The sequence below is a fragment of the Antechinus flavipes genome, chromosome 1 (genome assembly GCF_016432865.1).
Source record: "Antechinus flavipes isolate AdamAnt ecotype Samford, QLD, Australia chromosome 1, AdamAnt_v2, whole genome shotgun sequence".
Taxonomy (NCBI): Eukaryota; Metazoa; Chordata; class Mammalia; order Dasyuromorphia; family Dasyuridae; genus Antechinus; species Antechinus flavipes.
Genome location: NC_067398.1, coordinates 551,387,826 through 551,412,526, shown reverse-complemented (window position 1 = coordinate 551,412,526; position 24,701 = coordinate 551,387,826). Strand labels below are relative to the sequence as shown.

The 24,701-nt window shown below is 35.2% G+C and overlaps 1 protein-coding gene across 7 annotated transcripts in view; it reads left to right on the top strand.

Moving 5' to 3' along the window:
* Positions 1–24,701, top strand: part of PHACTR1 (phosphatase and actin regulator 1) — a 635,610-nt gene that overhangs the window by 250,972 nt on the left and 359,937 nt on the right. The window contains exon 1 of one of the 7 annotated variants that reach the window (XM_051970679.1): positions 265–742. The exons of 5 other annotated variants lie outside the window; for them this stretch is intronic. The gene's annotated coding sequence lies outside the window, so the exon portion shown is untranslated. Of the gene's footprint in view, positions 1–264; positions 743–17,279; positions 17,432–24,701 lie in introns of those variants that run through there. One more of the 7 variants, XM_051970677.1, reaches the window with a different exon arrangement.

Genomic DNA, 24,701 nt, shown 5'->3' with positions numbered 1-24,701 from the left:
CTGCTCCCCTCCTCAATTTTTCCTTATACTCTACATGTTATGCCCTGCTGAAGGTTCCTTGAAGACAGAGAATATTTCAATTTTTTGTCTAAATAGCAGGTGCCTAATGATTAAATGTTTAATTAAGTTGAATTAAAATGTTTCTATTTTTAAATATTTAAATGGTGATCATATTAGAAAAGCAATTATATTCTGCTTGGACACAGAGAAAAACAGCTACAGGTGGAAATTATGAAGAGACAAATTTAGGCTTAAGGTCAAGGAAAAAACTTTTTGATAAAAACTATTCTAAAATGAATTTGGTGATCTCAACTGATAATGACTTTGCCTTCAATCTCTCCCTTTCCCTCACTGAAAATCTTCAAGGAAAAGCTTATTGTTCATTTATTCTGTGAATTGTAAAAGGCATCTTTATTAAATGTGCTGGAACCAAATGGCCATTGTGATTCCTTCCAAATCCAAAATTAAGAAATGCTATTTTCCTACTCATGATTACAAAATATGGCATCATATTTTATATGATTCAATACATTTTAAGTGCTCATGATGTGTTTTTGTCATTTTATAACAAGGACAAATCCTCTGGGTAATTGTTTACTACACAATACAGGCATTATGAGTCACTGGTGTTGCATCCCCTATGCCACATGTCACAGAATAGTACCAAAGGTAGATGCCAATAGAAGAAGAAACTATAAAAAAAGAAAAAGAAAGAAATGATTCACTTCTCCCCAGGCTGGAGGTTAGTAGGTTTAGGTTATAATTATCCACACTTTAACAATCAAACTGAAAGACTTCTTGGTCTATGCTATACAACTTAGCAAGAACACTCCCCTTTGAATCTACTCACATAACACATTAGCAACTGTGGCTCTAAATGTAGCCTAATTAAAGAATGATTGCTGTTGCAAGGTCTTGTTATTTCAATGCTTTAAATTCCTAAAGGTGTTGACTAGAATATGAATGATTTTAGATTTCTTATTAATCTTCTAGTATGAAAAGATGCATTTTTATAACAATAAATGAGAAGTTGATCTTTTATTCAGTAGTCTTAATATATTTATATGAAGTGATTCCTCCTATAAATAATTTCTCCACCAAAATAAGAGTTTCTGAATAGGATGGCAAATATTCTACAGACACGGAATTGCTTCAGAGGCTAAGGGAAAGAACTTGGATTAGGGGCCATACCCCAATGATGTGATCTTTTATTAGGATAGATGGTCACTCCAGTGCCTTAGTAATTAATTGACTTCCTGAGATGACAGGGTGGGGAGAAGTGAGGGTGGGCAGCAGTTTCTTAACTTACCCTTAGAAAATAGACATTATCTTTTCCCGAAACTGTTTCCCTCTTTTTAACTACTCTGTTATGTAGAGAGCCATCACCATATCCCTAGTCACCCAGCCTTATGCTCTCGGTATTATCACATCTTACTCTCACTACCACCCCTCCCATCATCCAATATGTTGCCAAGTAATATCAGTTCTTAGCATATAATAAATGCATGTTGATTTAACTACTTTACAAATATATACCAAGCAAGTTATATACAGGATAAATAAGCAATAATTAACAGAGGGAAGGCACTGGAATTAAAGTGTTGGAGAAAGTTTTCTGTAGGTGGTGGTATTTTAGTTGAGACTAAAAGGAAGTTAGGAAATCTGGTAGTCTGAATGGAAGAGAAGACAAAGAAAAGGATTTCAAGCCTGAAGGACAGCCTTTAAATTGCCTATAGCTAAGAAATGGAGAGCCTTATTTGTAAAACAGCCAGAAAGCCAGTGGCACTGGATTGAAAAATACAATTTGAGGAGTAAAATGTAAGAAGACTGAGAAGACTGAAAAGGTATGAGGGAACTAGGTATGAAGGTTTTTTGTTTTTGTTTTTGTTTTTGTTTTTGTTTTTTTTTAACAGAGACATTAACTAGCAATTCATGATTGTGCAGTCTGGTTCTCAGACTGCAAAAGTAAAGTTATCACACAAAAGGACTCTCCCAGGCTGAGGGTGTTCTGCTGGTAATCCAGTTCCATGGTACATGGATTTGCAGCTGCAGACACGTGGGCCTAATGATTGGCAGATTCCCCCAAAACAGCCAGGAGAGCACCTGCTTTCTGTACTGTATCAGCCCCAGAGGCAGTGACAGGTGCAGGAGGAAAGAAATCAGTTCTGAGGGCCTCTCCAAGAAGTGTCCCTGTGTTCTATCAGATTAATTACAGGTACAGAGGATGGAATATTTAACCAGCTTCCTGCATTCCACATCAAGAATCTCTCTAGCATGAGCATAGAATTTTGATGGCAGCCATTGTCGAGCCCATTAGAGTTGTGTAGCACTTTATGACCATTTGGAAGGTCACCTATCATTCCTGTGAGGGGAGGTGATGTGTCTTTCTTGCTAATCACATCTGTGAACAGAAGTGCTGGATGGTTTTGAGAAAAATAAAGCAACAAAAAAGGAAGGAAAAAGAATTCTTTTACCTAATGGAATTTACTCAGTATGCTCTGTTTTGAGTCCAATCTAACCCAATTCAAAAAGCATTTATTAAGTGCCAACTATATTTAAAGCACATGCTAGGTACTGGGGATACAAAAACAAAATGCAAAATAGTTCTTCCCTCAAGAAGCTTCAAATAATTATAATCTGCTGCCAAATAAATGTTCCCTTTCCTTTTTTGCTTTCTTACCCCCTCCCCTGGATATCAAATCCCACAAATGAGACTTATCTGACTTTCTGAAAGTCACTTGAGCTCAATATGCCTCAGTTTCTTCATCTGTGAATGAAATGGTTGGATGACTTTTATGGAAATGTTTTGTATAACTTCACATGTGCCATCTTAATGGGTATAGGGGTGAGGAGAAAGAACGAGAATCTGGCATTCAAAGTTAAAAAACAAATGTAAAAAATTGTTTTACATGTAACTGGGAAAATAAAAATGTTTAAAAGAAAAAAAAAAGAAATGAAATAATTGGACTAGAGGTTGTTTGAGGTCCCTTTCAGCTCAAAATCTCCTTTTTTTAGGGAAAGCCCCCCACCAACTTGTTTTTGAAGAAGGTTGACATGGGAACTGCAGAGAGAGGACTACAAGACAACTATCTAGACCTAGTGAACCAGACATTAGCAAAATATATCTTTTCCCAAAAACTTTTAGTTAAATTTGATCACTGAGATAAGTGAAACAAGATTTTTGAGATATGTAATAATTAGAGGTCAATATCAGAAGATCAGGAACAAAGTACAGACATGTGTTCATACAGAAGATTTAGAATATGATGAGATGATCTGGAAACTTAAACCAATACTCAGACTCAGCCAGGGACTTCTACTATACACCTATGTACAGTTCTACTATATATTCATATATAGACTACATGTTCTATAATCTACTATTCAGTATATGCTGTTCAAGGTATAAGCAACTTTCAGGGTGTGAATAGATAATGATCAGGAAATATAGTCAATTAAGAGACTGCCCCTGATTAGGAGAGGAGGAAACGGCAATTGACAGTAAATTCTGTACTCCTTTTAACACCTCCAGACCCACTCAACTGTTTTACCACAAAGCTGCCCTCATTAATGTCGACAATTATGGGGAAGGATTGGCTATAGGATGCGAATACACACAGGTAGAATGGGGGAGTTCACAGTCTTGCCTCACTGTTTTGAAATCTATTACTTAGTAGAAATTTGTGGGGGGTTTTAAATTATTAATGAAGATGCTCTTAATTTATTTTGAAGAGGTGGTAACTCTCTTTTGAGGAGAACTATCTTTTAAGATCCAGGGCATTAATATGTTTTTATTACTGCTACAAATTCATATTTTGATGTAATTCTTCAGATAAACTTTAGCAAAGCTAACTTATTTGGTTAATCCAAAGGTTCTTAACTTTTAAAAATATACTAATTTGGAAAACCCCATGCTTTTCTTCTTCACTGCATCTTTTGGTGGGGTGGGAGGCGAAGGTAGTGCTTAAATATCATAGTAAAATCACCAATAAATAAATATTTCTACAATATCTATTCTGTGTTCCCCACATTGTGCCCAGTGCTTTGGGATGTACAAGGGAAAAATAGGATGCAGTCCTTTAAGACTTTCATCTACCACAAGTCAGCAATAGACTTGAACAATGAGGCAAGACTGAATTCACTCAATTTCACTGGAATATTAGAAAAATTGCTGGTGGTAAAGCATGCCTGTTCTGCATATTTAAGTTCCAGGTCATTTTATGGAATATTAACCTTAGCAAATTGCTTGTGGGATTAATTGGAAACAATTGTAATGGCTTCACCACTTCGCATGACTTCCTTCTGCCCTTTAAGAGACATTACCCTCTGCTCTACTGATAACAATGGTTTGAGCTAGTTTCAGTAGCAAAAAGGCAGCATTGAAAGAAGCAGTTATTTATTTCTGAGAGTCAAGTTAGTGGTAGAAGACCAAGATCCCAATGTGAGATCTACAGAGTATCTTTTTGTTAGAAGATTTGAATTTTATCTTGCAGTGAGATACAGTTTCAACTCCCCCACTTTTTTTCTCCCCACCCTTTCCAATCCCTCTATTCCCTGTCTCTATCCATGCCCCCAACAGCAAATGCAAATATTTGCAATTAAACAGGAATTCCAGAAGTGGAAGAAAGTCAGGCAAACAAACAAGGGGGATCGTATGCATTCAGCCTTGTGAAAGATTATATGCATTTATTGTCACCTCATAGCCAGGAACTTGAACCTAGTTCTTCTTCTTTATCTTTAACTGACTATGTGACCTTGAACAAGCCATATAAGGGTAAACTCTTTAGTCCTTCATGCGATCTTTTATAAAAATGAAGGTGTTTGCCTAAGTGTTAGAATCAGTTTGCTTATTGCTTCAGGCAGTGCTGAGGATATAGAAATTGAAGCCTCTAGGAGCTTCTAATTTAGATAAGGGAGAAAATGTGTGCATCCTTCTATAGACATACAAAGCAAATACATGGTCATTATGGAAGAAAGCAGTAGCAATATTAAAGACTTTTCTATGTAAAACCTTGAGCTGTGCCTTGAAAGAAATTAGGGATTCTAAAAAGAGATGCAAGAAGGGAAAACAGTGTAGGACCTATTGGTGGCCACTTAGAATCAGATTGGTTTAGGATCCATTTGCAGTCTGACTTATTAGTTGGAAACTCATGGTAGCAACCTGTTTAACTGCAAAGTACATCGGAAGATTAAATAAAAATGGTAATTTATATCTGTGAAACCTTTATAGTTCCCCAAAATACTTTCCCAACACATAAGTTTGCATGCTACAAGAACCTTATGGAGCAGGCAGGGTAGATGTTATTTTATACCCATTTTATAGATAAAGGAAAATCTGGTTCAATTATGTCACATGAAGTCACCTAATAACCACATAGTAGTAGAGTCAGGGTTAGAAAATCCAGCATTCAAGTGAAATGAGCAGAACCAGAAGATCATTATACACTTCAACAACGATACTGTTTGAGGATGTATTCTGATGGAAGTGGATTTCTTCAACAAAGAGATCTAACTCAGTTCCAACTGATCAATGATGGACAGAAGCAGCTACACCCAAAGAAAGAACACTGGGAAATGAACGTAAACTGCTTGCATGTTTGTTTTTCTTCCCAGGTTATTTATACCTTCTGAATCCAATTCTCCCTGTGCAACAAGAGAACTGTTCGGTTCTGCACACATATATTGTATCTAGGATATAGTGTAACCTCTTTAACATGTATAGGACTGCTTGTGATCTGGGGGAGGGGGTGAAGGGAGGAAGGGGAAAAACCGGAACAGAAGTAAGTGCAAGGGATAATGTTGTAAAAAATTACCCTGGCATGGGTTCTGTCAATAAAAAGTTATTATAAAAAAAAGAGAGAGAGAGATTTCCAATTGTTAGAAACAACACTCTTGATATTGAAAATCAGATATCAAGGAAAATTTATTAAGGAAAAATCTTAAGGAATCGTCTTAATATTTCTGGCCAGAAGTGGGCCCCACTTCTCTTTGGAAATAATAACTCAATATTTTTAAAAACTATTTAGTTTTTTAACTCAAAAAGCATAGATTTTTTTTGATTTGCATATTTAAATTTTTTTATTTCTTTTTAGTCCTGGATATAGCCCCAAGTACAGAAATGAGGGAACCTTTATATTTGTTCATGCGATGCAGCTTCTTCCTTCAGAGAAGAGATTGGCCTGTTTTATCAGATTAGTCTTTCTGATATGCCCACCACATGTTTCCCCTTAATATGTATAAAACATGTCCCCCCTTCATCATACATCCAATGTTCAAAAATGGTGGAAAACTCTTCTTCTTGAGTGTGTTGTTTAATATTCAATTAGCCCATTAAGCAGGTGCAGTAGTGATTTGGTCAAATCAGGTCAATTACCCCAACTAGTTTGGGCTGAATGGGCTATTTTCTTAAGTTTGTGGCTTTCTCAAAACCACACAAATCTTTCTGATTGGCTGAATCCACCTGTGCCTTCCTAGCCCCCCAGTTTCTTGTTTGTGCAAGGTTTCTTTTGATCACTTAATTGTTCTGTGGCATCTTAACCATCCTTAATCTCTCACATTCTGAAAACCTCTTGGTTAGTGGTACTCACTATCCCACACTACCTCAAAGCTTGCCACACTGTGGAAATCCAACTTTTCATCATTTCTCACCTAATCTGGGGTCTGTGAATTTGGTTTTTAGTAGTCCATGACCAAAAAAAAAAGTTAGGAATCCCTACACTATATCCTTTTGACTTTTTAAAAGAAATGAAGTTGGTAAAGCAGACTCACTATTTTTAATTCAATTCTTCAATGATCCATGATCTCATTAGTGTAGGTATACCTTCCAGTCCTTGGCTGATACAAATTGTGATCCACCATGTTTTTTACTAAGTAGTCTTCAGGAATCCCTGTTGCCAGGAAAACTCAGCCTCACCTGCTGGTCAACCTTCTTAACAAAAGTCAGTCCTAAAAGCTAGCCTGAACCTTATATAACAAACATACAGTCAAATCCTTTCTAGTTTTCTAGGATCAGCCAAAATTTGTATTCCTCTGAGACATACTTTGAGACCCCAAGATCATATTCATGCTATATTAAGGCATAAGAATTGAATGTTGGTAAAAAGTTTAACTCAATATTTTAAAAGAACTAATTAGTTTTTCAACTCAAAAAGCATAGATTTTGTTTGATTTATATATTTAAATTTTTTTATTTCTTTTTAGTCTTGGATTAAGATTTTTCTCTGAATTTAAAGAGATTATGTTTCTCCCCATAATCAGAGATGGATCAGATTGAATTAGACAAATATTTCTTTATTTGGACCATAACATATAAGCAGCAAAGTGGAATCAAAAGCTTGGCATGGTTAAAAAAAAAGAGTCTAGATTTGAATCTTTTTTTTTAAGCTTTTTCTTTATAAAACATATGCATGGGTAATTTTTTCAACATTGACCTTTGCAAAACCTTCTGTTCCAAAGTTTCCCCTCCTTCCCCCCCTCTCTCCCCTAGATGACAGTTAGTCCAATACATGTTCAATATGTTAAAATATGTGTTATATCCCATATATGTTAGATTTGAATCTTAAATCTATGATTTGTTAGCTGTATTATTTTCATCAAGTTGTTTGTTATCTCTGGAACCTCTATATTCGCAGTAATAAAATGAGAAAAGTAATACTTGCTCTATTTTCAAGAGATGCAATGTGTAAGAGATTGCTTTGTTATGTGTTGTATAATTTTTTTAAGTGTTGAATTTAGAATCAGAGGAGTTGGATTCAAATTGAAGCTCTGTTATTTGTGTGATGTTAGGCAAATCACCTATCCTCTCTGTGCCTCTGAGTAGGGAGACAAGGAAACCTTTGAAGTCCCTTCCAAGCTTAAATCAATGAAACTTAAAAGTGCTATTCAAATCCCATTATGGTCATATTATCATGACTAGTTGTCATGAATTTCATTTGACATTTTCAGCTTTCAAATTGGGGCAAAACTGGACCACAACCTATACGTGACTCATTTTCTTCTTTCTGATTGTTTAATTTTGCAAACATAGAACCATATCCAAGTGTGACAACCTAGAGACTTCTTCAGAACAATAGAATATAGACAACACAAGATAGTGCCATAGTAACTGATGCCATCCCTCTTACTCATTTAAATTTATCTTAATTACTTTTTATATTATTTTCACTTGATGAATTACATAGTTGGCTTAAGGGTGGATTTTTGCTGCCACCAAAATTGCTACAATCACTGCTAGTTTTGTACAAATAAAAGCTATTGATTTTTCTAAAGTACTTTTTAAAGAAGGCAAATTAAGCACATTATTTTTGCTGCCTAAATGTAAATTTGTCCTGTGAATATTGGTATCCATCTTTCTCAGATGACATTAGGGGTCTGTGGTGTTTATTCTAATTGGTCTAGTGAGAAGTGGCTTAGTGACAATTGCTTCTTGCATTTAAAGATATTCCCTGAAGAAATTAAAAATCAATATCATGTATATTTAGTGAAGAGGAAAAAACATGGCAAAGTACAAAATTATTTTTAAGTATGTAAAGAAAATTCCATCTAGTCAGATTGATCCAGTGGCATTATACCAATTTTAGAACATTGTATTAATCAGCATAATATATTAGAAAAGAAGCCATAAATAGAGTCTGGAGACTTTGATTTCTATTCTAGTTTAGACCTTTAGCTAACAGTTTGCCATGGGCCATAATTTGACCTCAAAATCTCAGTCCCTTCATCTTCAAAAGGAAATATTAATATTTGAACTACCTAGTTCATGAAGTCTTGGGGAGGGGAATGGCAAATGCTTTATAGATCTAAAGTTCTTTTTAAGGGAATTTAATCCAGTTAGAAGATCCTCATTCTGGATTAAGTCTGCCACTAATTTATGTGACTATGGGCAAGTGACATTTTTATAGCCTCCTTTTCCTACACTGTAAAATGAGAGGGCTGAATCAGATGACCTTTAAGATTCTCTCATTCTCAATACTCAATAATCCATCACTGGTTATCTTTGAATAAATATCTAAAAGTTAAGGCCAGATTCTCCTTATTTCTTTTCTCCCTCCTCTGCCTTCCTCCTACCCCAACTTCCCACAGACCTATGAATGAGAAATAATTTACAAAGTACTATGGGGATTTGGCCAGAAAAAGAAACTTTGGATTTGGCTAAAGGAATAGCTAACGTAGGCTGCCCTACGGACTCTTAGACAAAGTGGGTCATGCTGTGCATTCCTTTTAATGGCCCTATGGATGCTGTGGCATTCAGCAATTAATGACTGCTGTGATGCACCTGCACAGTTGAGGCAAATGACAAGACTCCTGTTCTAGAACCTCAGGAGCACTAAGGGAGATGGAAGCATATTTGTGCAATAGCCCAAGCAGAAAAGATGGATTAGATTATCTGAAACAATATTGCATGATTGCACCTATTAGCAAAAAAGGAGGGTAATCAGAGGGGTACTGACAGAAAGGCAGGAGGAAGAGGTGGTTGAAAAGTACCAGCAACAGGCTAGTGGCAGCTTGAGCTCATCCTGCCTTGGGAGTACCCCAGCAAGGGACTGGGATGGAAAGAAATTATTTCCATAATAATGTGATGAGTTTTTTTCTAATTTTTGGAGAACTAAGAAATGATAGCTAAAGGGCAGGTAATATTTTGGGGCTAAGAAATGTACTTCTTCTATAAAATAAGGTATTCTCCCCTAGGTATTTGAATTGCTGTAGATGGGTGGCTGGTAGATAAAGTACTTGGATTAGAGTCAGGAAGATCTGAGTTCAAATCCAGCCTCAGATGTTTACTAGCTGGGTGACCTTGGCCAAGTCACTTAACCTGTTTGCCTTAATTTTATCATCTGTAAATTGGACTGGAGAAGGAAATGGCAAACTACCTCCAGTATCTTTGCCAAGAAAATCCCAAATGACATCAGGAAGAGTCAATTGAACAACAATAATAATTTACATTTCATTACCAAATCTATGTCTAGTTGTTCTGGCCCCAAGATGTTCCAATAGTTTCTTCTTTGACTTTAAAGCAAAAGACTATGGTGTATCTGTATGTTTATTTTAGCAAAGGAATAGTTGAAAAGAATTTTGAAAGGTCATATAATCAGAGGCTGATGGTAGTGTGGTTAATGAGGGAATAATGAGCACCTGCTATAAAGAGGACACTATGATAGGCACTATTAGGAGATACAAAAGGGAGGAAAAGAAGAGAATATGCATGGATTAAGAGCCTACTATGTAGCAGACACTGTGCTAAGCATTATACAGATATTTCTCATAAACAGAAAACATGACACCTATCTTTACAGAGTGATACACAAGCCCTTTAGTTATTCTGAGAACCATTCACACTAAAAGCACTCATAACTTAGAAATATCTAGCATCTAGCAGTAGATGTTATCAATCTTTATTGGACACGTGAAAAAACAAAGGAATAGATTCTGGAAGCGTCTTAACTAATACAGAACCATCTGTCAGGATAAAATACAAACTGAAGTGTAAGTACTCACTAAATAATAAATAAGTGATGGGGAAAGGTGTTGGGAAGATACACAAGGAATGTACTTATTTGGGAAAAAAATGCCTAGAAGAGAAAAATTCATGCTGAATATTTAAGGACTCCTTAGAGTGATCAAAAAAAAGTGAGGATGACTTTCCAAGAAGGAATGGAACTGTAGTAGGTAGGGCCATGGGAGCAGAGATTTAGAGCTAGAAAAGAGTTTTCTCGATAAACAAATAAATAAGAAAATACAGAAGATACATCATTATGAACAGTACTTTTCATCCCCACATGTGGAATTCTCATTAGTATATTCTTGACTACAATATCAAGCAAATGAACAAATTTATTGTGGTTTTATTAATATTCAGTAGTAAGGTCATGACAAATGTGGAATAAGATCATAAATCATTTCTAAAGAAATCAATTTAATCACCTACATTTCTTTATTCTTCCTTTTCTCTTCCCTCTTTCCCACTCCATACAATTAGGCATACACCAAGCATTATGAGGACAGGAGAAACAATGAGTGAATCTATGAAAAGAGTAAGAGAAGGCAGAGTATATTTGCCAAACTTTCTATATATTGCCTTAGGACACTGAAAGAATAGTCATTTGAGATCTTGTATAGGGAGCTGGGGACAAGTATTCCCTGCGTAAAGTTATGCTCAGTAATTCCAACCTGAAGCTTCTTTGGGCTGTTAGCCTGTTGCCTTTGAAATTAAAGATACTATTTTCAATGAATCGATTATAAAGAGAAAATGGAAACATTATTCCAAATATTATTTCTTCTTTGAATTTCCCAGGTGCTCGTGGTGGTTTAAATAACCCATGTCACAATCAAAAAGAGAGTTCTGATCATTTCTTATCTAAAGTTCTCCATAGATTTCATGTGGTTCTTTACAAGCAGCTGGGCGGCAAAGTGGGTAGAGTGAACAGCTTGGAATCAAGAAAAATTAAATTGGAATCCTGATTCAGATATTTACTAGTATTTTTCCATGATTTTTTTGATTCGTGCATAAATTGGATTTAAGTGAAGTAGAGCTGCACAAAGTTTTCAATCTCACTCTCTCTTCCAGAGTCATCACTGTCCAGGGCCAGACAGAATCAAGCTGACTAGTGATGACTTGAGATGCAGTAGGTGATCTTAGTATCTTCAATGTCTAACCAAACTCTTAAGTGCTGTACAACACCTGCTTCATCTGCTTTCATGGCCATTGGAACAAATTATTCTCATCTACCCATTCCACCAAGAGAAGTCTTCTTGTGTTTGGGGTAGATACTCCCCCCAACTCACTGTAAGGTTTGAGACTCTTGGTTACCCTTAACCTGGTTTAGCCCATCTTTGGAGACACAAATGAGAGTTAGGTGAATCATCTGGGCACAAAAGGTGGAAAGTAGCCCTGTAAAAAGCTCGGCAGCCTTTATCACAGAGGTACTAATCTTCCCTGACACCTCGTACACCTATCTGATTCTGAATACGTTGCTTCGATTTGAACTGCTTCAGTTTCCTCAACTGTAAATTGGGAATAACAATAGTACCTCCTTCCCAAGATTGTTGTAAGTATAAATAGAGACAAAATTTACAAAGCTTTTTACAAATCTTAAAGCAATGGATTAATGCTAGATATTAGCACCATGTGATTTGCACAAAGAGAGGAAACTATCTGGGTTTCTGGGAAATTCCCCTTTTACATTATCTTCTTAGAGTAAAACTACTATGTTGACATTGTGCTGAGCCAGCCAAAAACAAGATTTGAAAAATGGTTTCCAAGATTGGCAGTGGCAGCGAGTTGGCAGAGAGGGACACCTTGGCTGCTCCATAATAGATTATGTTGGAAGCCTCAGAGACCTTTCCTGTCAGACTTCCTCTCCATTCTGGTAAACTCCATGCAAAGTGACCACCTTTTCTTTGTGAGAGAGCTCTTTTGACCTCATACATTTCTTGTTTATTATATCAGAAAGCTTCCAAAAGGAAAAAGAGAAACAGACCTGTCTCTGTTTAGCTACATAAGGGAAGCTTAATGTGACTTTGGCATTGGGCCTTTCATATAAAGACTCTTAGTTAGCCAAGAGTAGCTAAGGATAAATCAATGTATTGCAAATATACTTAACTGCAAAAAGACAGTGATTCCAGAAGATTGACAAATTAACAAATCTTATGATATACTCTAAGCAATAGGAGAGGGCTCTTGTCTCTCTGTCTGCAACTATGGAGGGTGAGTAAAGAAATGGAGTGAGCACCATTCAGTAGCAAGATAATTAACCCCTACATGTCACCCCTAGTGCACATATGTTTCTGGGCCCATAATAGCCTCATTCTCTCCTTTTCTCTGATTCTTTCCTGTTTGGAAATCAGGAAGTGGAAAAATCATCACTCCCACAGCATTCAAATTGCATCACTTTCATCAAAGAAGTAAAATCTTCTCCGCTAAGTTTGAGACTCGGTGAGATTTCTTGCCATCAATTCTGCTATATCTTTTCAAGATGTGTGATTCTTGTTCATGCTCTTCCCATAAATCCTCCGTAAAGCATCCATCTGAATTTAAATAGAAATTTTGTTCTGATTTAATAGCTATATCTATATGTGTGTGTTTCATTGCCACCCATGCTATCCTACTTTTGATCTTTCTACTTTTGACTGCTTTTCTTGTCCCTTCATTACATCTTTGAGATACTTCTTGCATATATACGGAAAGCAGAGAGCAGAGAATTCCAAGGTAGCAGCAAACTATGCTGGTGGGGCAGCATCTATATTGCAGGGGGGTGACAATGACAATGACATAGAGGAGAGAAGTCTTGGATGGAGATTGACAGGAAAGGGAGGAATTATTGACTTGATGGAGAGGGAAAAGAATGCAAAAGAAGCAGTACTGATAGGGACAAACAGAGTATGTTGGAAAGGAAGAAATGAGTTTATGCTGGTAAGCTGAGAATTTTGAATATGTCAGGTTATTTGATGGAGGACTTTGAATGTCATATTCAATTGTATGGTTTTACCTAAGGAACAGAACTTTTAAACAGATTTTGAGGCTGATGAGCAGCAGAATAGACAGTGTTGAACTTGCAATTAGAAGGATAAGAATTCAAATCCTGCCAAATATTTACTAAATGGATGATCTTCTCTCTGCTTCAATTTTGTTGCTGTTCAGTCATCTTCAGTCATCTCCAACCTTTTGTGAACCCATTTGTAGTTTTCTTAACAAAGATACTAGAGTGGTTTGCCATTTCCTTCTCCAGTTCATTTTACAGTTGAGGAAACTGAGGCAAACAGGGCTAAGTGACTTGTGCAGAGTCACACAGCTAAAAAATGTCTGAGACCAGATTTGAACTTAGCTAAACTGAGTTTTCCTAACTTCAGATCTGGCATTTTATTCACTGTGCCCCTAGCTGCCCATGTATATTGTAGAGAGCTTTTATTCAAGTGGGTTTGCCTATACAACCTATTTCTACAAATTCTGGAATTCTGGAATTCATTGAAGTGTCAGCTGCTATTATAGCCTCCTGATGGTCTGGCTAGTATGCTTTCCATGACATCATACTACTCTCTTTCAAGCTGCTTCAAAATTCTGCTTAAAACTCATCTCTTCTGTGAAGCTTTCTCAGGTTAGCTAGTATTTTATCCAAATGTAATACTACTCTGTCTTATAACTATCTCACCCACACCCAAGATTTGCAACTATATAATAACCTTCAAAGCTGTCATGACTTACAAAGCACTTTATATTTGTTCTCTCTCTTAGAACAGCTCTGTCAAATAAATACTACAATTATTATTAACCTTATTTTATAGATAAGAAAACTAACTGTCAGAAAAGCTAATGCCTTGTCTGTAGTCACATAGGTAGTAATTATCAGGAGCAGGATTCAAATACTTGCCTCTTCTGGTACTTAGTCCAAGGTGGAGCCTAGGCTATGAATGTCTTTCTAAATTCAAATCAACAATTTTTATATGCCTTTTTATTATACCTTTTTGATATCTACTAAGTTTTTTCCTGTTTATACTAAAACTTCCATAAAGAAAAAAATGTTTTCACTTTTATTAGAAAAAAATTATTCTACATAAACTCCAATATACATGGCTACTACAATGTATACAATATAAATGTTATTAGACAATGGAAGAAGTGAAAGATGAAGATAAAAACTGGATTGTATTGCCATGATTCTTATATTTCTTCAGGGAAACTAAACACAATTCGTGCTGATAGTATGTAGATTTTTTTTATTCTTAAAAATAAAAATTTATTTTTCTTTACCCCTAATAAACTTTCTTTAGTACCATTTTACTTTCCAAATTTATTTGAATTTTTCCCACTCCAGTCAAAAGAACACCACTGAGTTATTCCAGAAGGCTTGGACCAACCAAATGCCATTTATTTTTTCCAGTGTTCCAAGTAGGGATAGACCAATGTGTACTCAGTATAAGTAAATATCAACCCAAAAATATCCAAATATAGCCTTGGGACTAACGTTCTTGCAGTCTGGGGTCATTATTAAATGGCAGTGTTATATAAACATGGTGTATAAGTTTATATATCCTTAATTATTGTATTATTCACCAGAAGCTTTTTTCCCCCTTTTCCATTTCATTTTGCTTTTTACCCCTTTGCTCATTAAGGAAGGAATAATTACCATAGCAACAGCCACAACACATTTTATTTACTATACCAGATGCAGACATATAAACAGACAGCAATCTGTTATTCAAACTTACACATTCATAATTTCCTTCATGTTTCTCAGATTGAATTTTTTTTTACTATATGAGAACTGAGACATCAACTATTTGCAGGTATACAACGGACTCCGTGATATTCCTGTCTTTTTCTTCATTTCTCTGTCCTTTATTGCTTTATCTGTATAATGAAAACAATAATTAGTCTCTCCATAATTTAAAGGAGTATTCATAAAATGAATGAGTGAATACAAAATTTTTTTAAAAACAAAGTTCAGAACTTTCTTTCTAGAAACTGGAACTAGAAGAAATCTCAGAATCATTATACTATAATCTTCTCATTGTTATAGTTGAGAAAACTAAGACCAAGAATGTTGTAACTTCCCTGGAATCACAAAGTTGTTCTTCAGACTAGAATGATAGCTTGAACAAATGAGATTAAATGAATTAAGGATAAATGTAAAATAATACTATGTAGTAATAAATTAAATACTTATGATCCCAAAAGAATCAAAATAATAAGTAGTTCAATGGAAGGCTATGATAGGCTCCAACTGTTTTTAGCATATTAGCAAAAATAACTTGTATGCAAGAAGTGGCGCAAAAGTTGTGGGGAAGGACAAGAAAAGCACTTAGGCCATTCACATTATAAGATCAAGGGTTGAACAGCACTGGTAGTTATGAAATATATATTTTTTAAAACCAGAAAAAAGTTTCTATTGAAATTCAGATAATTCCTTTATGGAGGATTCATGGGAAGAGTAGAAACAAGAATCATACATGTTGAAAAGATAAAGATGAATTGATATTAGTACTAATGGAAGGGGAAATCTATTATTTCCTGTACCCATCAAAGTATAAATAAATGTAAAGTCCTAGACTTGAGTTCAAAGAATTAACTGCAAGTGCTGCAAGTTGCAAATATCTATGAAGATTATTCAAGATTTTAATGGCCCACAAACAGTATGAATCAACAGTGTAATGTGACTACTTTTAAAAATGCTCATATGATTTTAGATTACATCAGTGGAAATATGGCATCCAGATCAAAATGGAGGATGACACTTCTATTGTACTCTGTCTAGAATATTTTATTCAATTTTAAACCTTTGACATTATAACCTGTAAGTCTGGAGAAACCTATCTCCAGAATTTTGTCCACCAAGTGATTATTTCATGAATGGCTTTGAATTATGGATGTAACTCATGAATTATTTCCAGAATGACTTATGGAGACCATCTGCTAAGGAATATGGGGGTCATGATCTAAGTTAGTTGAAGGAGTGTCCACATTGATCCTTGAATTATTGAAGATTGTCAATTTAACAATCTAATAATTTGGTGTAAAACATACCTGTGAATGCCAAGAAATTAGGACACTCTGAGATCCCTTCCTATCATCACACCAGACACATTGAAAATACTATGGAAAGCAATCCATTGTCCACCAAAAGAGAGAGATTTTGTTTTATTTTCTTAATTGTTTTAGTACTTCTCTCTGCATATGTCAACCAATCAGTCAACAAGCTTTTATTGAGCACTTATAATCTACCAGGCTTTTTTGATTAACTTTATTTTTTAACCTAAGTTGGGAAATTTAATTGATTGATTTCATCCAAACCATGGATACTTGAAATTGATTGTTGAGATTGTTCTTTCCAAAAATCCTCAATAACTTCACTGTGAGGTTGCAGGAGAGAGCCAAAGAGAAAAGAAAGAGAGCTTTAGAAATAGTCACCTTCTGACGGATTCACAAGAGGTTAATTCTCAGTGTTTGGCATGTGGTGTGCACCCCTTGTTCCCTGGGGTGGCTTTCGGATCAGAACTCGAATCTCAGGGTTTGAATTATATAATTGTGCTGCTGTGAGTCATGTGACGGACTGCTCACTGAGTAATTCCCTGCAGAAGGAGACAAACTGCATGTTAAAAAGCTCAACAAATACTCTTTTTTAAAAATCCAGTCAAATAGTACTAGCCGTCCATGCTATTTCATCTGGATTCACCAGAGACTGAAACAGTTGCCTAGCAGTTTCAGTCACGACTAGAAAAGCAGCACTTTGCTGGCTAGATTGGGAAGGGGACACGTGTTAGTCGTTGGGGGTTGGAGGGGGAGTGCTATCTCTCTGGCTGCTGGAAACTACTGGTTGACTTTCCTGTTTCACCCCCTGCTATGTTGTCTGCCTGTGAAACAAGCTGCATTCAATGTCATATAGAATGAATGGCCCCTTGGAGACCCTAATCAGCGCTTAAGAATTGTGGCTTTGTGAAGGTAAGAGGGGATGGTTCTCCTCACAAACTGGGAGCTGCCACAGACAAATGACTGTTTCTGGGTTGGGGGTTAGGCAAGGAAGAAGCAAGAATCAGAATGCCTGCTCACTGTTCTGGGATCTGAGTGAGACTTTTAAAAATCATCCATGTGACAGATTTACGAGGAATGAGGAAAAAGGCAATGAAATGAGGCAGGAGTCACCTAAATGCTTGGGCACTATTCAATAGCTAATTGGATTGATGTTTTTCTTGCCTCTACCCCCTAATTAATCTGTGTAGGAGTTGGTCAGTGGTCAGTGAAATGGAACTTGCTTATGACTGAGTAGAAGGAAAGAGAAAGGGGCTTCTTGCTACTGCAAAACTGCATGGGTGTGTATGTATAGTATAGATGTGTGTGTGTGTGTGTGTGTGTGTGTGTGTGTGTGTGTGTGTGTGTGTGTGTGTGTGTGTATTTTCAGCCCTTGACACTTGAAGCTCAGGTTAAGAAAGCACAGCTGTTTCAGAGACAGAGATAGCCCCAGAGGAGCATGGTAGATGTGTAGCAAAAGAGCTTAGTGAAGGCTCTCAGGTAGGCACAGACACTCAGCTCCGATGTTTTTGGTGCAGATTATTTTCTTAAATCCTTGTGGGAGCTACTCTGAATGAACATTGCTTATGCCCCAAAGTCAGTTTGGAGGCAGGAAAGAGAGAGCAACAAATGCTCTGAAAACTGAGAAGCTGCTAATTGAGCTCCCCCTCCCCAAACCAGGAATATTCACTTGCAAATTTCACTGCAATGGAGACATGTTGTAAGGGTAGCTTGCTAGCTGAGCGTGATGCTCTCCAGAATCTCAGGAAGTTTGTGGCAGTACATAGAAAAAAGAAAGACATCAAACTAGCAACTCATTTCCAGAGATGCTTCTCTAACAGAAAGGAGTGGGGAAGGGTATTGAGTTGGAAGGGAAAAGATGGCAAATGAAATTGATCGGGTATGGTAGGGTCCCATCAAGGGCTGTGACATTTTGCTGCATGGAGATAAAATCAATATGATATATTGACTTCACATACACTTGACAGCTGGTACAGGAAATCTCGCCATGGACTACCTGCTTATTCCCTGTTTGCTCCCCAAACTGAGAAAGTAGGAGGCTTCATCTCAGAAAGAGAAAGGGGCAGCATGATTTCAGAAAAGAGTCTGGAGCTGATTATTAGGTGACTTAAGAACTCAAAAGAAAATGTCTCTATCAGGGAAAATTCTGAATGAGGCTGAACTGTTTTTAGGTTTGACTTAAAGTTTGGTCAAATCTCTGGAAATGTACTATAGTTAATGCACATAAAAAACATTGTTTGGGTAGATGAAATAGGAGTTGTGACCGTGATAATAAGGGGTGATAATAAGGATGATGCTGTTTGGTCCTAGAATTTTCAGACTATTTGAATACATGGACCACTTTAGAGAGATAAGATACTGGATCACCACTTTCTTTCACCCACTCCCTAAAGCCACTGCCAAAAAAAAAAAAATTAAATAAACCTCAGCAGCAAAGGACTAACTCTTGAGATAAAGGAGAGTCATAACTAAATTAAATATTAATGCAAAAATGAAAGTATTAGATCATAAATTTAATACTATAAAGAATCCATAGACTAGCAATGAAATTGCTATAAGTTTATTTTTTAATCAAAATAAACATTTATTACTAAAGATATTTTTCAGCATTTTACTCAATAGAACTCTCAATCAACAAGTACTTATTAAGCCCCTACAATATGTTGGACACTGTGCTTTAATAACTGGTATTCCAGTTCTTCACTAATTTGATAATAATGGATATTCATAATGGTAACTCAGAGTAACAGTAATATTTCCACAGTTATATCTAAAGTACCAAGGAGATTTTTAATGATAACTGCATTTTTCTATATTCTTATTCTTTGAAAATTAATAATGAATATGATCTATATGTAGACTAGTTCCTGACAATTACACACTGCTTTATCATTTATACATCCCCTTCCATACATTGTCATTTAATTCTCATAATACCCTGTGAGGTAAGTATCATGTATATTATAATCCCCTTGTTACAGATGAGAAAACTGAAGCTCAGAGATCATAAAGCTAATAAGTGTCACAGGCAGGATTTGAACTCAGGTCTTCTAGGTCAAAGTACAGCAAATATGCTGTTAAGAGGGGACTATAATAAGTTCAAAGCCCACTAGGCTATTTAAAAACTGTGTGTTGTCAGGCAAGTCACTTAATATCTTTTGGTCTCAGTTTCCCTAAATATAAAATAAAGAAATTGGTCTAAAATGTTTAACTATAGTCCTTGGTCTTATACACTGAACTATTTTAACCAGAATAGATAAATGACTGGGACATTCCATTCCTGAACACATAGAATTTGCTGTATTATTTTGACTCAACATAAGAGATTCTCACAATTAAAAAAATTCAAGAATGTTCCCATATGTCAAGTATCATTTTCTTCAGCATTTTACATTCAAAAATGGAAAAATAATTGCTTTAAGTCTTACAGAAAATTAGTGGCAGAGACTGATGCAAGATTCTTAGCTGCCTCTCCAGTACCACATTACTTTTGATGATTACAACGGCAATAAAGCATTTGCCAGAATAAAGCCAAATAGTTTCTTTTTTCTGGCTGTTTTTTGGCCTAATTCCAACAAAGGTGATAACGTTATAAATTTATTGTTGGTCTAATTTCAATTCCAAGTAGTAGCCTTGACTATTTTCCATCATAGCTTATCCATATAGGGTCCTGTACTGTCTTTTGTTCATCGCTGGTTGTTATTGTTAGTTTTTGTTGTTGTTGTTGTTCTCATAGACTGCCATGACATAAGAGAGCTGATGCCTTGAAAAGCAAGAGAACTGTGCAAAATCACCAACCTTACTTTCTCCTCCTGAACCCTCTGGGTCCAGGGGCAGATGGAGATGGAGAGTGGAGATGCCACTGGATGCAGTGGGAGACCTTGCCTTTTTAAGCTAAGGTCTTTAATAGCCTTGGTTTGACTGAGGCAACATCCCATTCAGTGATTAAAGGCTGGGTAATAAATAATGCAAAGAATGGCCATTGATACTACTTTGATGAGTGTGTGGATGGGCTTTCATCACAAAATAGTCCAAAGGCCATATCTTAACCAAAACTAATAGAGAATTCATTTCCCAAAAATTGTGTTTTAATTCCATTTCTGGAATCAAACTCTTAAACTCTGCATGAAAAGGGAACAGGGGCATGAAGAAGCCATTTAGTGCCAGCTGAGCCAATTTTCAAATTTTCAATGTGAGCATTTACACCTCAGAAATCAACAAATGCTAAAAATGAAAGCTTGATTTATTGTTGTGATGATTGTCTAGACTTATGAAAGAGATGGGGAAAATTTTAATAATGTAGCTTAAGCTTAGAAATGTGTGCAGCTTTTTGGATAAATGGTTCTTAAACATCTATCACCACTGAAAGGGAGTTATGTTATAAAGATCTTAGTGTATATTCCAAATATAATTTCTATTTGCTTTTTAAACTAAATCAAGTTTACCTTCTTAGTTTGAAATTGTCATGGTGGATAATCCACATATGAGCAGTATTCTGGAAATATTCTTTATTATTGTATTATTGTAATAATATATTTTATAATGATTATTATGGTTTTATTGTAATAATATAATATAATATAAATAATATTGTATAAGTAATAAAGTATTCTTTATTATGGTATAATGAAAAGAACACTGGCTTGCAATCAGGCTTAAATTTTGGCTCTGACTAGCTATATGAAACTAGACAACTCATCTAACTCTTCTGAGTTTTTTTCTCCATCTGAAGAAATAGATAGTGATACTATTTCATAGGTCAGTTATAAGGAAAGTATTTTATAAACTTATTAAAACTCTATATAGATGGAAATTATCATGATTATTTATTTTAGTAACAGTAATGGGGAAACAGCATTTAGCAGTGCTTCAAAGGTCATAGAATAATGGTTTTCAATATATTGATTTAAGCAAAGTATAATTTCTTTGGTCATGTTTTGCAATTTAAAAAAAAATTTAAACATATTGCTCATTAGAGATTTAAAGGCTTTCTCTATTTACTGGTATTATTCCCCATGTCCCCAAAATGTTGCCAAGTATGGCCAGTTCACCTTTTCTAGTCACAAAACTTTCTGACAGTCTTTATACCCTCTTTCTTACAACTTTTGGTTAATGTGTTTTACCTTACTTATGCCCACCTTGTGACTCTCCATTTACTTTTGAGATATTCTCATGCCTCAGTTATTAGAAATTGTGATATTCCTTGGTTCAATCAAATAAAATTATCATAAGGAATACATACATATACACATACACACACATATATGTGTGTAAATATATATATACACACATACATATGTATATGTATATATATATATACACACACATACTATATATATATATATATATATATATATATATATATATATATATATACTTTTTTAAAGAGGGACATTTGTTTTGAGAAGAAGCTTTGTGCTCTTCAAAATATTATCCAATTCCTCACAGGCAATTCAGGCTGCTCATTTCCTCTTGTTCCAATTATAAACTTGGACCATTGTCCATTCACTGTGTCTCTCCAAGAACCAACTTCGTCACTTGCCCACACACTGAACAGCATAGTTTGGGCAATAGGAATTCTTCATCCTCTTGATTTGTCCAGTTTAGATAATTATATTTAATTCATTTGAGTCCTTATAGTACTCCATAAGAATTTGTTGAATCATTCATTGTATTCTCAAATTATTTTGTGGGGATGATAGGCAGATGAATATAATATTTAGGAAAGCAACCTTTAAAACATGTTCAACATTTTTTAAATTTTAAAAATATGTATAAAGTCTAATAATTTTAAATAGAAGATTTCTGGCTTAACTGGGAAAGAACTATAGGTTCTTATCACAGTTGCCTCATTTATTCCAATAAAATTATAAATGAGGCATTCAAATGTAGTATGCAGTGGTCTTTTTAGGAGGACTATTCCATCCAAGCCTATTCTATCTAAGTACTACTCTTTGGATCATTAGAGTGACACTCATGAAACTACTATAATATAATCCAGAGTATGTTCATACTTGCCTTAATCCTTATTTCAGGGTTTTTCAATTTGCCAGTTACAGAGTTTACAAGGTAGAAACAGCCTGGAGCAAATTGTTCAAATGAATTTCAGAAGGATCTAGCACAGTGTCTTCCATACAGTTGGCACTGAATGTTGGCTGAGTTGAACTGAATTCTTTCAGACTTCAAGGAAATTCATTTCATTCCCAGTTGGATTTCCTAACTAATTTGAGGCTATTTTAGAGCCAGTTTGTTTATACATATAATGAATCATAAATTTTATAAATATGAAACATTTCATTACTAAATATAATCAAAGCTACTGTTTATGCTCTGTTCATCAGTCCACTATCAAGCTGATTTCTTCTAGTCATTTTTACATGTAGCAAAGTGCTATTTAAAATAGATATTGTTGCTTCAGAAATTTGGTACAATTTGGCTTACTACTATTTTAAAATATATTTGCTATATTTTCATGGTGGCGGCGGGGATGGTTTCCACCTTGTTATTCACCTCCATGTACAACCAAGTTGATCTTCCCACTCTTCCTTGATGGATTGTGTCTCCTATTTACATGATTTCCACTAGCTGTGTTCTATTTTGTGACTGATGCTTCCTTCTAGCTTATAGAATTCTTCAAGACTCAACCCATGAAACCTGTCCTAAATCTCACCTTCCTTCAGCTACTACCTTACCCTCCAGTTCTCTTTGGTATATGTTTACATATGCTCCTGTATCACCTGATTCTGTTGTAGAGTAAACCTATTTTGCCTTTGTATCCCTAGCACCTGGCATATTGATTGATTTCAACGAGGTATGTTTACTTTTTCTTAGATTTAGGTAATTTGAGCCAGAAACTAATACTTATTTCACTTCTCATCTCTAACACTTTCTGCTAATCCTTGGAAAAGATACTTGGAATTTTTCTACTTAATTTTTCCCATTCCATAAGACAAAGATAAGAATTTAGCCTATAAATTCACTGGGATAGGAAGTTCTCTGGTGAGGGGAAGTTCATCTTAGCAAAGCATGTCAATACCTTCTCCACAGTCTTGAAAAGTTGAATAAATAACATTGAGAGGTTAAATGATTTGCCATGGTCACATAGTTCACATATAAGTCCAAAGTCAAGCTTTTTATAAAAGTGTTTTTTATTTTATTTTTTAAAATTTTAATTATTTTAATTTAATTTTTAATTTATAGAATAAAACAAACATTAATATAACATGGTATCATTTAAAAAATAAAAAATCATTGCACATGAGACAGCAAAACAATTACATACAACTTTAACTCAGGTATTCCTGGCACTAAAGTCAACTTTCTATCAATACCAATATCAATCACTAGGTTATACAGCTAAAATGATGAGTTCAAATGTCCTATGAACACTATTTGTCTTACTATAGTGTGGTTAATGGATGATTGTGAATACAATTAAAATGCAACCCATTTATCTTTTGAACCCTACTGATCTACATAGACATCTTAACATTGAGGGTGAGTAGTGTCACTGATAGAAGAATGGTTTATTAATTAAATATATATATATATATATATATATTTTTTATTTTGGGGGAATTTTTTAAACTGAGGAATCTTGAGGCTCAGTTGAAACTCTTGTAAAAGAAGCTTAAATACATATACAAAGTGCCTAAAGGGAAGAAATAGAACCAATGTAGAAAAGTTATGAGTTAGATACTGGTTCAGTAAAAGGAATAATTTCTTAACAATGAGAACTGATTGTGATTTGTGTGAAGTACCTTGGGTCAAAAAGAGCTCTTTCTCACAGGAGGTCTTCAGGTAACTACTTGTCCATGATAACCAGAGTAGGATATCTTGCATTGTGTGGAAACTTATTCTAGATAATCCACTAAGGCTTTGTCCAGCTCCAGAATCTATAATCTCAGGAGTCCAAATTCAAGACACAATGCTTTTTATTTAAAAAGAAAAAGGTCACAGAATTTTATTATATCCACAAATATTTCATCAGTGTGAAGAACAAAAGTTCAGTCTATAGCTCAGGGAACTATCAGACATTTAGACAGCAACTCTCTTTTAGTGGACTCCTGAGCTAACATAAAAGTGTTCATTCTGTTCAACCACATGAAACATGTTTCTCAGTCCCATAGACTCTCCATCAAAAAGCTTCTGCTCTTGGAGTACAGATTTTGTATTTCCTGAA